This window comes from Cynoglossus semilaevis, chromosome 8, assembly GCF_000523025.1.
Source record: "Cynoglossus semilaevis isolate Cse_v1.0 chromosome 8, Cse_v1.0, whole genome shotgun sequence".
NCBI lineage: Eukaryota > Metazoa > Chordata > Actinopteri > Pleuronectiformes > Cynoglossidae > Cynoglossus > Cynoglossus semilaevis.
The window spans coordinates 5569402-5581504 of record NC_024314.1 but is presented as its reverse complement, the minus strand read 5'-3'; positions in this window follow the sequence as shown (position 1 = coordinate 5581504).

Sequence of the window (12103 nt, the reverse complement as noted above, 5' to 3'; positions counted from 1 at the left end):
AACATAGCAGGTCAGCGTCACATGACTGAGGTCTAGGACGCTGAGTGCTGGGCCTCAGCCATCTCCGCCTGGGCCATGAGGAGTTGGGTGTCAAAGCACACATGGGTGCGGCAGAATGAAGACTGACAGCGGGAAACGAAATAATCAAGTGAACGTCTGAAATATAGACTGAGGGGAGGGACAGGAAAGAGAAGTATAAAGAAAGTGAGGGTGGGAGGATTGAATGTTAGCAATAAAGCAGTGAAGGCCAGTTGCCAGCTCCTCCCCCTGTTGAACCAGCTCCAAACTCTCTTTTGGTTGAAGCTCAGACTGTACAGTCCATAAGACGAGGACAGAGCACTACAGGCTATTAGTGAGTGCCACATAAAAGGCCTGAGGCAGATATATATTATATATATATATATATATGTATATATATATATATGGTCAGAGTCTCATCTCTGATATAGGCAAAGTGCTCAAAAAAAATACCGTAATGCTTGTAAAACAATTGGGGAGGAATAAAAACAAAGTGTAGTTGTGTTTTCATCCAATGACTGCATATAACAGTTGGACATCACTGTAAATTTTCCCTTTGCTGGGACCACATCATGGATAATCTTTCTGAAAATATATACATTTTTAATATTGATTTATATGGTGTGTATATGTAATACTGTCCCTGTTAAAGAGACTTTGAAGATAATAAATAATCATCGTGAGCTGAAAAATATATTTTTATCCCTCCTGCTCTAAAAATCATCTTTCTGCACTCTCATCCATCACTTCCTCCCAAAAACAGGCTGATTTTTTTTCTCACCTCAGGTGTGAGATGCTCAGTCACCCATGGACTCATGTAGACATGAACGGGCCTCCCAGCCTTCCCTGCACTCCCTCCCCCCCTCCTCTCCCCCCTTCTCCTTGTCCTCTCCCCCATCCCTCCTGTTTCACTGAGTGATTCGAGCTGACATACATATGGAGCACACTCATCGTGGTAGCACTCAGAAACGAGAGGCGGGTGAGAAGAGCAGTGCGCGCACGCACACACACACACACACACACACACACCTATCAATCTAAATGCACATGCGGTGAAATCACTTTTCCACCCTGGCTGCACAGAACACCAGGTCCAGCTTCAGCAGATTCTGGACCAGCCTCCGACTCTCTTCCTCTCTATCTGTCTCTCCGTATTCTTTTATTTTAACTTCTTCTTTCGTCCGCCTCTCGCCTGTTCTTGCAGCGAACACTTAAAGAACGCCCCCCAGAGGTCGACTGCTTTACAGGAAGCCCGTCACACTAATAGATTTCACCTTCTCTCATTTTCTCTCTCCCTCTGTCACTCCCCTCTCACCCTCACTCTCCTCTGCTGCCCATTACAAACAAGTGTCTGCTCGACACAGGCTACTGTAGCTGAACGTACTGGAGGAGATAAATAACGCAGGAGCATCATTCTAACATCGATGGTTTACCACAGTTTTACATTGTCTGTCATGTATGTCCACTATGTGTTTATTCAAACGTACTCCCAGACACCTGCAGAATCACACTTCATTACAACAGCTGTCTTTATCTCCACTGCAGTAAAGATGGGCCATAAAGATGATGCAAACGGCCAATAAATCTCCAACATGCATCACGATTAACACACGCACTGACATGACATTAACTGACTGCACTTCTGACATGGTTTGCTCTGAACAACTGATACCAATTATCTGTCCCTGGTGGACAGTACTAATACTGTGACAATAACCCATAATTTATCATTATAAATACTGCATCTAAAAGATCATTTTTGAAAGTTTAATATAATATATAAGAGGAAAAACACTGTCAGAGATTACTGAGATGTATCGTAAAACATTTTGGTCAATAAAATCTGTCTGACTGAATGTAAAACTTTGTCTTAGTACTTTTTGACCGACCCTTCAAATGGCTTATTTGATACATTTTAATAGGCTCGTATTTTTCCCATCATTCTTCATCACCACATGCTGTGGCGTCTGTATCAGTATGGTCCCAGTGACCAGTGAAGTACGTTGTTGTGTTTTGGTCAACAGACAGGCTGACGGTGTCACCGTCACTGACAGCACCACTCTGTGCATCACTCAAACTTATGTCCTCAGGATTCAACCTATAGCAACCTCACCTTCACCGCCGCCTCCTTCACTTTCTTGTCCATTGCTTCATCTCGCTCATCCCACATGTCACATCACATTTCCCAGGCAGCCCCGGGAAAAGGGCAGAGGCCTTATGAATTGATGTGGGTCTCTTACAGGAGCACGGCGGGGACAAGGACACACACCGATACAGACACACACAAACAGGCACACAAACGCATACACACATAAAGGGTGTACGACGAGGGCGAAGTGACACTGTGTACACACACCGTCCTTCACCTGTCACCTGCTTTCATCCGCAGCCTCTGCACTCTCTGAACCCTCGGCGTCTGCATACAAAATATTTGTTTACCCGTGAACTTGTTAAACCCACATGAACACACGCAGAAAAATGTCTTTGTTTCTGTCACCCTCACTCTGACAGAGCTGTGGCAACAATGCAGTGTTACACCACATCATGCCCCAGTAGTTCTGAAAAGAGAAAAGCTGCTTCTCTCTCTTCCGGCCAGGCACCAGCAGAGACGGCGGGGACAAACCGAGGGCAATGGCGACACCTATTGGCAACGCTGAGACATTGTCCTGCAGCGGGGGAGCTGCTCAGGAGAATATATGAGATGAATAACCAGTGATATTGAGTGCATTCATCATCTGGTGACAGTAAATTCACAGAAAGAAAATTGACATTAGCTCATAAACATCTATCACCGGCCTGTGTATTTGGGCGACACACGTTTGAGTGTGGAATGTGCGATGGATGAATCAGATGCAGTGGGGCAGAGGGAGGGAGGTGCTCCTGCTGCTCCTGCTGCTCCTGCTGTGCCCTCCGTTTCTGATTCACACACACACACACACTTTCACCCTGTCCAGCTTCACCGTGATCTACTTTCCCAGGGTTCTTCTCCCTGACTCCAGGTTACTCATGATTTATTCCACAGCCTGCCTGGTCTTTTACAAGTCCAGTTAAGCAATTCTCTCTTTTCCTAATTGGTTAATGGAGGGCAGAAAGGATTTGGTCCATGAGGTAAATCCCAGGATGCCCGCTGGACTGGAAGGGATCCAAGATGTAGTTCTCTCCACCAGGCCCCCACCATCAGCACTGAGTTGGAGAATATCCAAGATGGATGCCTTCAGGGCCGCACGGCTGCGGATCAAATCTGTGCCGTCACCAATTCATGAGTGTTTAATATTGAAATTTATTCAAGAAACTTTAATGAAAGTCAGCAGAAACAAGAAGGAAGGTGTGAAGAAACAGAGTGGAGGTAGTGAAGGTGGAGAGGACTGGGCGTAGGCAGGATAGAGTGGGTGGAGACGAGTGGTGGTGGTGGTGGTGGTGGTGGGGGGGGTTTGACGTGTGATGGGTAACAGAAGGAGAGCGGTGAGATGAAGATGCACAGGTTTTCACTGGCAGTAACCAGAACAGACCGGATTAGACCTGAGCAGAACAGAGGCAGTGTGGAGATTCTGTAGGTTGGAGAAGTAACTTCCTGTTTTAATCTGTGCCTGGATTGGTCTTAGACTTAGACATGAAGTAGTCTATTTGATCCAGATTAACATAAATGCGTTCTTGGAGTAGGTCATCTCACCCAGATCTGATCTTGTCCTCATCGCTCTTAGGACCATTTTTGGAGTACAGATTCAGAATCTGAATTAAATGAAATCCAAGGCGGTCAAACACATGACCCAAACTCCTGCAGGATCTCGGGCTGCTCCACCTGTTCCACCCACATCAAAAAACTTCATTTATTTTACAGACTGTCTCCTGAAGGCCAGTAATCCACAGTGTGTTTGTGTTTCAATGAGGACGAAGAGAATAAGAGAGGAGGGAAGGTGAGAGAGAGGGAAGGTGAGAGAGAGGGAGGGAGAGAAAGAGGGGGGGAGAGAGAGAGAGAGAGAGAGAGAGAGAGACAGAGAGGAGAAAGCGATGCAGAAGGAAATACAAATAGTGTGTTCAGTCTTTATTTAGATTCTAATTTATAAAAAGGTCAAAATGGCAGAAACGATGAGATGACTTCACTCTCTCTGCTCTATTTACCGTCAACAGTAGCAATAGAAGCACTTAACCCTGATGTCTTCTCTGGGTCAATGTGGCCTGAGGGTGTTTCTGGGTTTTTTACTGAAAGGAAATGATTCAGAGTGAATAAATTCAACCTCCAAACACTACAGGCTCCTGTTATTTATCCTCTGAAGAACGATCTTGGACAGTTTGGGTCAACAACGCCAACTGTCCCCACACAAACAATGATGCAACACATGACACGGATAAAAATAAGCCAAGGATCACGTAAACCACGGAGGTTCTCACACATCTTTCTTCTGCTGCTTCCAGCACCTTCTCAGCACATGTCCAGACCATCTCCACCTTGTCATTCCAACTCTGTGCATCTTAAACCGAATCCATCACATCACAAAACTTTACCCCAACAACAACTTCCTTAGTGAGAAATCAATAAATTGAAGTCCCCGTTTTTCGTCCCACAATTTTTTCTTGGGATCAAACCCAAGGCCTTCTGAGGGTAAGGCAAGGCAGGAGTGATAACCGCTACCGTATGGAACCAAAGATTAAGCTAATCTTATGTAATATCTATATTCATGCCAACCTGGGATTTGGGGAACAGTGGTTTCAAACATGGAACTTCCTAAGACTTCACCACTCTATACACAGATAACAGGGTTTATATGTACTGCTGACATTTTAGATAAAATAGTGGATCGCTTAGGTCCTTTTACAGTATTAAAACAATTAGCACTGCTGTAAACCCAATATGTAAATAAGAATGTAGTCTGGGTTTATCACTGAAATAGCAACGAGACAACATCTGGCAACAACAATAAACAAAAATGTCCTTGAGCAAGTCACTAGAATCCTCCAACGCTTCAGTGGAACTGCTCTGCGGTCAGAGGCTGGGCTTTTTTCCAGCAGCATCCAGGCGTGAAAATGTCCAAAAGTACAGTATAGCAGTAGGTCAACCTTCAGCAGTCTACTGTGGTCAACAGGACCAGTGTCCCCCCCCCCCCCCCCCCCCTCCTGCTGACATCACAAGGTTAGAGACCAGAAGACACTGTGGCATTTGATATTCTCCCCGTCCTATCAGCGTGAACCCACCATCTGCGGTGGAACGGAGGTCAGGGTTCAAACTAGGACAATCGCAAATGTCAAGTGACTGGCCCCCCGCTGAGGCTGTCGCTTCGCTTTATCACAGACCGAGCAAACAAACCAGCAGGGAGGCGTTTTTAAAGGGAGCGGAGTAAGTCATTTTGAGGGGTTTGGCAGATGAGCATATGAACATGTAGGGTTGCGTAATATGGGATGTTGTTGCGTAATATGGGATGTTGTTGCGTAATATGTCTCATTTGATGAAGTGAACTTGGTGATGCTCACCAGGACACAGCCTGACCAGGAGACCAGGAATGAAGTCTGATGGTTCTGTCTCCAAGCAGAAGACGCACAGTGATGAAGGGAGGCCACCAATGGTGGAGGGACATGAATGGGGGTGGGGTTGGAGTGGGGGAGTGGTAAACTAAGTGTGTGTGTGTGTGTGTGTGTGTGTGTGTGTGTGTGTGTGTGTGGGCCAGAGCAAAGTCGGCACTGGTATTTCTGCCCTGTCACATTGTGTTAGTGTGCAGCCAAGCACAACTGCTGAGTGCACCACTCTGGACAGGACACACACACACCATCCTCCAATATATATGTGTGCACACGCACGCACACACACACACACACACAACACAGATAAATGTGATGTCCAGAACTATTTAACAGCAATACAGATATGGCAGACTCCAAATGAGAGCTAAATGTGAGTAACTCATTATTTGTTATTTATAGATCAAACAATAACATTTCGGGGCCAATTTCAGCCATTTTGAGCCAGCATTTACATATTTTTGGCTAACCTCCAGACTTGTTGTGATTTATTTCCATTTATTTATCATTCATAAAACCATTCTGAGAGTCTGTAGTTAATGTGTTTTAATCCTTCTTTTGGTTAATTTAGCCATTTCACCTTTGTCAATGCACACGCAGCCAATTCTCCTGGGTTTTTTTTATTTCTTTCATTTCACTTTTAACAATTTTTCCATATGTTCTCTTTTTTTTTATCCGTTCTGTCTACACTTTTCCTCTTTTTCTATTTTTGGTTCATGTCTGGCCTTCTTTTGGCTAAACAGTAACTATCAACACTAAATTCACAATTTAAAAATGGAAAAAAATCTTATCAGTTATTCAGTTATTCAAACAACCATGCTCCAACTCACCTCACATCCATCCATCAACCCTCCATCAATCCATCCATCCATCATCCATCCTTGCTTCTATTCATGGCGTCTGTTGTCAAATCATCACAGAGGAAAATGAATTTCCTTTTCCGTTTCTCAGAAGAGTGTCTACACTGAATGGAATGAAAACAATTGGAGGAGGATAAATCAGAGCCAGATGAAGTCTGTCTGTGTCTCTGTCCCATCACAGTGTGGATTCATGACGGGAGACTATTGCAACCTGATGTTCTTGGCTGTTCGCTCCAGCAGCACACGCAGCGTCTTGTTTTGGAAAGACTAGCCCTCCTCAAAAATCCAGATGTGCCGAGCTCACAAAACTACAAATGAACCATAACAATTTACTTTACCGCCATCAAACACATCACCACACTGGGAGAGCGGAGGGCGCAGCCCAGCAGCATCATCCTCTGCAGGAGAAGTGATTGTCTCTCGGGCCCAAAGGCCCTTTTTAAACAATATATTCCTCCAGAAAATGAGAGAGCATGGGTGGGAGGTTGAGGGTGAGTTCGAATGACGGCACACCACTCACTCTGCGTCAGCCCCGGGCAGAAAAAAAAAAGTGAGGGAAGCAGATGGAGGGCGAGACGCGTGGAAGAAATGGAGGAATATTAGAAGCTGCCAGAATATTTCACTGTAAATGCTGCTTTCACACAACGCAGCCTGTGGCAAAGGAGCCAGGGTGGAGGTGGCGGTGGGTGTACAGATGGATGGATAAGGAGGGTAAATGAGATGGAGTGGCGAGGTGTGATGTGCGCTGACCCGAGCTCTTCGGTGGCACCATAAACTTGGCAGCACGCTCCGGCAGCTTTGAGGGAGGACAGAGATATAAGCCGTCCTTGGCCACGGGCTCTGTAGCAGGACAGAGGTCAGAAAGTACACACAGAAGTGCGTATGTCATCATCAGCTCTGCCAGTAAAAGGGTCAGAGCCGCTGCAATGCTGCACCTCTGGGCACATACACAACGTCTGCAGCAGCACAGTCCAGACTTTTTTATTCAAAGAACGGCCAGATCCAACAAAAGGACAAATGCTTCTTCAGCGAGACTGAATGTAGTTTAAGAATGCACTGCATTTAATCATTTTAGCTAAATACATACCAGCCAAATTATATCTAAACTCTGTCCTATAAATATGTTAAATTTGGCCAAAAACTTAATTTAGAAAGTGAGTGCAGTAAATATTTCTGATATGAACAAATGGCAAGAGTAACAATAAAAAATCAAAAAAGACAAAGGGTTTCCTTCAGGAAAAGTTGAAGGTCAATTATCTGTAAAATTGGCTACAGGTCGGCAAAAAATGTCTGAAACTGAAAAACAAAAGTACAAACACCTTCAAAAGTTCACTACAAGAAGCAAATGTAATTGTCATTCCTCAATTACAAATACAAATACACACAACTAAATGTGTTCTCCAAATGTGCATTAGAAGCTGATGTTTGCTCAACACACTACAAGGTGGGGGAGAGCACAAATACAGCAAAAAAAAAAGTTTCTATTGACCAGTTCAGGATCACAGCTATATTCAACATTTTGGCTCAAAGATTAACCTAAACAAATAATAGTCAATGTAGTTAACAAATGGAAAAATAAGACAAATCATTGGTACTCTTTTCAAGAATGGCAGGGGAAATAAAAAACTAAGTGAAACTCCTGCTCTGTTGGCAGACAGTGAAAACTGATTTTAAAGAAACAGTTGGAGGCGACATTAAACCCGTCTGGTTTTCACCATGGTTAAAATTATGAGACAACTCCCAGGGTCTGAGGATGACTCACATCTTCAGTCTCATGGACCGTCCAGACCTCCATGTCCTCAGAGGATGAATCATGTTCTCTTTATGATCTGCTGAGACCCCGCTCCACATTCAGTTTTCAAAGCATCGCTAAAACATCTAATCTTGTTCCAGGACCTGACATTATTTTACTCAATATTTCCCTCATGATGACTTAATAACCCTCACCCCACCCCCACCGGCCCCCACCCCTGCCTCCTTAAGGTGATGTTATGATGTAGCCAAAGACTTCTCAATTATTGTTTTTAAATTGTCCTCTGTTATTACTCTTTCCTAACAATGAGTTTAGGCTCTGAGTGTAGCCTTTAACCTTTAGCTGTTTTTGACTATTTAATTTTAAAAAATAAACATATTTTCAACTAACAAACTTTGTCATATGTTAGCGGAGGGGCTGCTAACCACAATCAAATCACTGCCTTATATTATTATGATTATATAATCTTGTTTGTTAACGTTTGCTGTTACAGTTTGCTAAACTAGCATTTTAAACATTAAAGTTCAAACTCGAACAGTAACTTTGATCTACCTTTTACCTGCCTTCAATTTTCTGCATTAACTCTTAGTATTAGATTAAGTTTGTTTTTTTATAAATGCTAAATTCACAGCCATTCCTGGTGTAACTGTTGGCCACCTGTTAGCCAGATTTCTCCTAGCTTACGTTATCATTGTACACGCTTCAGCATTTCACAGCAACATTATTACAGGGTATGAAATGTTCTACAGATTTATTTAAAACAACCATATATTTTAAATGTGTGCTTTGTTGCTATCTGTGGTATTTGGCTAAAGTTGAGCAACTTCTGCCCTTTTTAGTTAGTGCTGCACAAATCCACTGGTTTGAACAAAGGCCATTTGTATGTCACTTAATTACAGTCTTTAGTGTTACGGGAAGGGCCGTCTGCCCTTTGTGTATTTTACATTATTGAATCTGTTTCTATTTAAAGTGTTGCCCTGATTCCACACAACGTGAGCCAGTGGGAATGTGGAATAAGGAGCAGGGGTAATTTGGGCTCCCACACTAATGTTTAAGCCACTAATGGGATAATCAGTGTCTGACCATAAGTAAATAAACCATCACTTCACAGCATGGAGCTGTGTCTGTGTGATGTGAGTGAAAGGCAAACACAGCCTGAACAAACGCCGGTTTTGAAATCCTCCTATTTTTTTCCTTCCGCAGTGTTACATCATAAATGTGTCACTTCCCTTGTAATTTCCTACAGAGAAACTGAAAAATAATTGCCACAATTTCTGATGACACTCTCTGTAAAAACCATGTAACGTGGAACCAATTACCGGGAAAGTGGAAACAGCGTTCAGTTGGCACACTCAAAATAAATTCTACATCAAAGACGGCGTTAATTCCGTTTGCCAAAATGTGCGTAAATTCTGGATTAAAAGTTACATCAACGTGATACCACTTCAAGTCAGCTGCTTAATGAATGTGCCGCTGGAATGGACCGTTTATTTTCCATAAATGCCTTGGGTTGATAAGTTCCTGCACAATCGAATTCATCTGGGAACGGCGACAGACACACTGGATGGCGCCATATCGTGCGCTGCGTTGTATTTCAAATTTACGAGTGGCTGCTCACGTGTTCTCGGACAAATGTTTATTTTTTATTTTTTTCCCATTAAATCCATTTCCTCAGAAGCCTCCTCGGAGGGTAATTGAAAAGCCGCGGGCACATGGAGAAGTGAAATGTCATCCTCTACCCACTGTACTTTAAATACTCGCTGTTTATATTTGTTCTTTGAAGGACTGGGCTCCGCATCATCATTTTACGAGAAGTTAGAAGAGTAAACAGGCAGTGTGATCAGCTTAGCACCGGGCACTGTGCCACGAAAGAACCAAATCAAGGGGAGAGAGGAGCTGAGAGAGGATTACGCTGATTGAGCCGACTGTCCCACGGGAAGAAGGATGAGAGCAGGTTTGAGGAGGAAAGACTTAAGCAGTAGATCCTGGTATTACTGCTGGATCCTCTAGTCATCCAGGAGGAACTGTTCTCACTCGTGCCATTGGCAAGTCCACAAGTTTCAACCAGATGATATACTTCCAAAAAGGTGTCCGATTTTAAACTCTCCAACAGCTTTGACAAGTTCTGTCATTGCATCGTTGTCAAGTGTTTATCTGGGTTACATTTGTTTCACCAGATTATTCAGCCCTCACTGATGAACCACCATCACCAAACTGGATTTAAGTCATTAAAAAGGGAAAGAAAGACAACCTGCAGAATTACAAAAAAATCTGGAGGTAAAAATGGAAGCACTGGGAAAGAAAAGAAGAAATAAAATGAACACTGTAGAAAAGAGAAAGGAAGGGAGAAAGGAAAGATGTTGTCACTTCCATGTCACTCCTCTGCGTTGGTGTGAAGTGAGCTGCTAAAAGACATAGATGACCTACATTTTCTCAGAGAGACACTCCAGCAGTGAGGCCTCCCCGAATTCAGAGAAACAGAGACAGAAAAATTTGGAGGCAGAGAGAAGACAAAGAGAGAGAGAGAGAGATGGTCTCGGGAGAAGGAAGAGAGGCGGTGCATATGTGAAACAGACGAGACGTGAATATAGACAGAAGGAGAGAAAAGAAGAAAAGGAGAAAAGTTTGGATGGTTCTCCTCCTCCACTCCTCCCTCCTTCCCTCTGGAGCAGTTACATAAAACACATCTAATATTCTTTTGTGTGCACAAATCAAAGAGTCGGCAGCGCTACACCAACTGCATATGCAATGAACGCAGGGAACAGCAAAGGTGGTGTATCTGCGTGTGTGTGTGTGTGTGTGTGTGTAATTGTTACCTCCTCTGACCTTTCCAGTAAAACAACTTGACTACAATTTATCCACAGTAAACCAAAGACCTGGTCCTGATGATGCAGCGTTTTACAGAAGATGTGAACAGTGGCTCAGAGTATGACTGACCACAGCAGGTCACGTTAACTGTAAGGCTACTGTTAGCCTGAGCTATTTATGTATATTCACATGGAGTCACACACACATACATACATACATACACTCACATACACACATATATACATATACACACATTCATTTTAAACCACATTTTGATGATTCACCATATTTAGAAAACTCACCTGTCACACACTTGAATTTAAATGGCCTTCTGGATTTTCTTCTTGGAGCTCTACTGGCAGCTCAGCAACCCTGGAGTAGCTTTACTGCCACCTACAGGGTTTAGTATAAAAAGAAAAAAAACAAAAAAAAAACAAAATACAGAGCCATGTCAGTACAACTATGTATATTGCTACGCTGAATAAAAGGGAGGAGGTCAAATAATATCTACTACTACATGCAAATAATATCAAATCCTGTCATCTATGGTCTCATACAAGACAAGAAAATACAGCCATCACAGTCAGACCTTAATCGGTAGAGATTATTTAAAATAATTTGGGATTATCACTGCACAGAAATATACATCAGTTCATTATCTAGGTTTATATATAATAAGTTAAAAAAGCAGAAGCAGCAACAGGAAAATTCTCTTTCAACATCAGAAATTGATTTTGCAGCATTTTTCACATTCACTGATCTGTGAAAAGTAAAAAAGATAAAACAAAATAAAATAAAATAATAATAAAGAATGAATACGCGAACTAAAGAATAACGTTCCTATAAACCTGGCCAATAACCGCAGCACATTAAGCACCTGAATATATGTACAATACTGCCATCTGCTGGTAAAAAAAAAAGAAGAATTTTAATCGAAAAAAGATTCCCTGCCTGAACACAACAAAATTAGATTGACTATTAAAAATAAGCTTTAAAAAATATCGGGATAAAAATCAATTAAGGGAACAGAATCGAAAGAATGTTACGGTTAAATCACTTAAAATATTATTTAATAAAAAAAAATATAACTTTTTTTTTTATTTGGTTTAAAACTCAAAAAACAACCAGAGTGATATAGATTTAAAAACTTCTG